Raw genomic sequence first — 5,345 nt, forward strand, 5'->3', positions numbered from 1 at the left:
AATCGGAATACTGCGCGTGCGCATAGAGACGCAAGGGCGGATTTCAGGAAGAGGCGATGCTGGAGGCATTGCTAAGGATCGCCGAGAAATAAGAACAAAACAAGCAAGAAAGAGAGCCGAGATAATCGATCCAATTCATCTGCATTAAATCTTCCTCTGTCTGCCCAGGTTGAGCAGCGAATACTTTAGGGGAGAATGACAGGGAAATTGGAGATCCCTTTGGGGCACACAAATTAATGACGGATTCGCTTCATTAAATCATGCATTTATTGGTGGGAGTGCAGACTGGTGCAACCACTGTGGAAATCAGTATGGAGATACCTCAAAGAACTAGGGCTAGAGGTCCCATTTGACCCAGCTATTCCAGTGCTGGGTATCTTCCCAAAAGAAGTAAAAGAATCATACCACAGCAATATATGTGCACCAATGTTTATAGCGGCACAGTTTGTAATAGCTAAAGCTTGGAAACAGCCCAAGTGCCCATCAACTGGTGACTGGATAAAGAAAATGTGGGTTTTGTTTTTTTTTATAAAATGGAGTACTACTCAGCCGTAAAGAACAAGAAACTAGAGACATTTATAGCTAAATGGATGCATATTGAGGCCATACTCTTAAGTGAAATAAATAGGACACACATGTGTAAATACCGAATAGTTTCTCTAGTGTGAGAAACTGAAAGTGTAAATAAGGATTAAAATGATTAAAATGAATAATTGATAATTTGAAATAGGAAGAAAAGGTCCAAAGGGGTAGGGGTGGTGGGAGGGGAAGGGGAAAGGAAAGAAGGGAAAGGAAAGAAGGGAAAGGAAAAATTATGAGAAAAGAAAAATACAGGAAATGAAGTCTATGTAAATAGGGAAGGGTGGAGGGGGTGAATGGTGCACAGGTAATGGGGAAAAAAATAAGAACCAAGATACATCATGTGCAGGTACAAGGACCTAATGATAAATGTAAATGTATTGCATACCTAAAATGTACCAATAAAAGAATTTAAGGAAAAAAGTGCATTTATAAAAAAGCATGCTAGATTTAGAAGAAGTGAGATCTCCCACTTAATGAGCACCTACTATTTGCCAGATTCTGGGCTAAGTCTTTTAATTGGGAAGTAATGGAAACGAAGTGGGGCTTGGTAGCTAAGGTGCGGGCTCTGAACTAGATCACATGGGTCCCAAGCCCAGCTCCACAGACTATTCACTGTGTGACTTTGTTCAACACATTCACTTTTCTGGGCTTCCACCATCTCATCTGAGGTGTAGGAGCAATTAGGCTATCTACAAGATAGGTGACACTTAGATTAATCCACATGAACCAGTTAAAACCGAATGCTGTAAAAAGTAAGCATTCAGGACTGGTAATTTAGCTCAGTGGCACCACACCTGCCTCGCAAGCACAAGGTCCTGAGTTCAATTACCCTCCGTACCAAAAATAAATAAATAAATTAAGCATTCAATAAAGTGTAGCCAGGCAAGGTGGTGCACACTTGTGACCCCAGCATTCGGGAGGCTAAAACAGGAGGATTTCCTGAAACTGGAGGCCAGCCTGGGCTACATAGTGAGCCCCTGTCTCCAAAAAACAAAAAGAAAAGCATGCTGTGGTTGTGCATGCCTATAATCCCAGCAATTGGGAGGCTGAAGCAGGAGGATGGGAGTTCAAGGTCAACCCAGGGTACATGATGAGTTTACAGCCACCTTGTACTACCTAGAAAAACCTTGCCTAAAAAAAAAAAATTAAAAATGAGGGCTGTAGCTCAGTGGTAGAGTACTTACCTGGCATGTACAAGGTCCTAAGTTCAAACCCCTGGACTGCAAAAAACAAAATACAGTAACCTTTCTCTTATTTGTCTGTTCAACAAACAGTCATGAGACTCAACCATGTTCCTGACCCTGTGCTGGACCTTGGGAACACAAAGGTGATCATAACAGTCTCACTTGCTGTCCTCAGAGAACAAGATTAAACATACAGGAAACTGCATAAAGGCTATCACAGAAAAAGAACCATGATCCATTTCATTAGGACAGGGAAACTGGGGTGCAGTGAGTGAGCAGAGGACCTTTCCTAGTCTCTATAGTGGTAAATTTCCAGGCCAAGGATGTGTCGCTCAGAGAAGATGAGCAGGGGGACCTAGCAGTTTGTGCAGGTGGCCACAATGTCAGGCTGAAGGGCTGATTGGAAGTCATAGCCAGGGACACCAGCAGGGATCAGGCATACGAAGCCTTCTAGAAGTTTATTTTATTATTATTAATTTTTTGTGGTACTGGAAATCGAACTCAGGGCTTTCGCTTGCCAGACAAGCATTGCACCGCTGAGCTATATCTCTGGCCCCAGAAGTTTAGATTTGGGCTGAGATGTACCTTGAGACCATAATATTAAGTGAAGTAAATCAGACACACAAGCTTGTACATTGTATGGGTTCCCTTATATGAAAAACTTAATAGGAAAGAGGAGAGAGAGAAAAAAGAAGGGAAAAAAGTAATTATATTATGTTTCCATTGTCAGTGTCTGGCTTCGCTCTTATATGGTGTGAGGGCTCACCTCACAGAATTTATACTTCTTTCCATATATTAAAGTCTTTATTGTTGTTGTGAGCACGGTCTATTTTGAAAGAAAAAGAGGAAATTCCCAGAATAGGAAAATCTATGAAGATAGAGAGTCACTCAGTGGTTACCTAGATTTAGGGGGAGGGATTGGGAGATGATACATAGCAGGCAGGCTGTATTGATTTAGGACGGCAAAAATTACCTGTGTTTGGAGCCAGGGATTTAGATTGCTGGTGCTTCACCTGCCTCGAAAGCGCAAGGTCCTGAGTTCAATCTCCGGTACCAAAAAAAAAGACCTAAGTTGGATTGTGATTGTGTTTCTACAATTCTGTCAATGTCCTGGGGTCTATTGAATCTTTCATGTTAAGTTTGTAAGTTGTGTGGTATGCAGATTTTTGGTTTAATAAAGTTGTTTTAGTTTTTTTTAAAGTTTAGATATTTTGGGTTTTGGTTTTTGGTTTTTTGAGACAGGGTCTCAATATGCAGTTCATGCTGCCCTTGAACTCACTATGTAGTGCATGCTGGCCTTGAACTCATGATGATCCTCTTGCCTCAGCTTCCTGAGTGCTGGGATTACAGCTGTACACCACCATGCCTGCCTCAAGGTTTCAATTTTGAGGGCAGTGGGAGCTGGGGATTTGTTCTCAGAAGAGTAGAGATGTGATCAGGTTTACATTTCAGAAAGATGTTAAAGAAAAAGGTAAAATGACTGTCTTAGTCACTTTCGTATTGCTATAACAAAATATGTGAGTTGGATGATTTATGAAGCAGATATTTAGTTGGCTCACAGTTCTGGGGGCTGAAAGGTGCAAGCTTGGGAAGCCACATCTGCCAAGAACCTTTGCTCCACTATAACATCATGGATAGCACTGCAGGGTGGGAACACAGGCAAGAACAGTGAGGGGCGCATGAAGAATAGTCTAGGTGTGGGTGCCCCTTTATAACCCGCTGTCTTGGTAGCCAACCCGGTCCCTAGAGACCCACATTAGTCCTTCCCAGGGGCAGAACCCCCATGACCTAATCCCCTCCCACGAGTCCCGGCCTCTTAAAGGTCCCATCCCTTCTCAATACCATCGCCTCAGGGGCCAAGCACCTGGGAGAGGGAGAAACCACATCCACACCATAGCACAGGCCACACGCATTTATCTCCTGTCCTGCCATCATCTCGGCAGGAGAGGAATAAACCAAGGAAACAACGTACCAGGAAAAGGAAAGATGGAGCAGAACCCGGCAGAAAAGAGGAGGGGCAAGGCCAGGATGAGGAGACCACCGCGCCACCTGCAGGACAAGAGGAAGACACGCACCTTGCAGGTCCTGGGAGCTGCGGGAATCACTGCTCTAGGAAGTGTGACTCCACACCCAAGGGTCCGCCTGGCACCCCAATCCCACAGCCGACTAGAGGATTCCTCTCCCACAGCCAGTGCAGGAGACTTAGGATTTGTCACACACACACACACACACACACACACACACACACACACACACACACACAGAGCTGAGCATGATGGCACGATGCTTGTAATCCCAGCTATTTGGGAGGCTGAGGCAGGAGGATTGTAAGATCCATGTCAGTCTGGCCAACTTTGTGAGACCGTGTCTCAAAATATAATATAAAAAGGGGCCGGGGATTTAGCTCAGTGGTGCCGCCACCTGCCTCGAGAGTGGAAGGTCCCGAGTTCAATCCCTGGTACCAAAAAAATAAAATAAAATAATATAATATAAAAAAGGTTGCAGGTTTTCTCAATGAAAGAGCGCTCACTGAGCATGTGTGAGGCCCTGGGTCCATCCCCAGTACAGAAAAAAGTGTGGGAGGGGACCATAAAAGGGGTCTGTAGTTAGAAATATTTGCAATATTCAGAGACTAATGTGCAAGGCCCAAGATTCAAAGTCCAGCACTGGAAAGAGGGAGGGAGGAGTTTATGAACTAGAAGATGAGAGGCCAGACCTGGATGTCCCTAGGTCTGACCCTGTTAATCACAATCTCGCAACCCTTAATTTGAACACACGTGAGGAAATGACAGCCAGCAGACACAACTAATTATTGGAGTAAATGTTCCCAGACTTCAGGTGACAGGACTTTCAGGCATATACTATGCTATTGTTCAGGTGTGGTTTGTCCCTCAAAGATCTGAGTGTTGGATGCTTGGCCTCAGGGAGGCAATGTAGGAGCAAAGGGGACCTTTAAGAGGTGGGTCCTAGTGGGAGGTCCTTAGGTCTGGGGGTGTGGCTTAGGGAGGAGTTAAGTAGTTCTCGCTAGAGCTAGAGAGTTGTTATAAAGGCCTGGGGCTGATCCCTGACTTGCTTTCAGGCTTTCCCAGTCAAGAGAGGAGCTCTTCTGCAGGGCATGATGGTGGACACCTTTAATCCTAGCACTCGGGAGACTGAAGCAGGGGGATTGCCACGAGTTCAAAAGCTAGGACTCCTTCTTCCTATAGGCACTCCCACCACAGGAGACCCTGGCCACACTCTGCTCTGCTCTTTGGATGTTCAGTTTCTCAAAGTGTGAGCTGAATAATTTTTTGAAATTCACTTGCCTCCGGTATTTTTTTATAGTGATGAAAGCTAACCAATACATACTGTAAAGTAAGAGACACAAAAGAATTCAAAGCCTGAAAAAGAGGAAGGATTGGACTGTGGTGAGGGAAATCCCTTAAAAACCAGTTGCTTTAAGACTGGTTTGCCAGGGGCTGGGGTTGTAGCTCAGCCCTGGATTCATACCCTGCACCAAGACACACACACACACACACACACACACACACACACACACACACACACACTATGAGCATTTATTGAGTCAAAATCAAAAGA

Source organism: Heterocephalus glaber, unplaced genomic scaffold (assembly GCF_053883595.1).
Source record: "Heterocephalus glaber isolate CG9 unplaced genomic scaffold, H.glaber_assembly_v1.0 deba00001744, whole genome shotgun sequence".
Taxonomy (NCBI): domain Eukaryota; kingdom Metazoa; phylum Chordata; class Mammalia; order Rodentia; family Bathyergidae; genus Heterocephalus; species Heterocephalus glaber.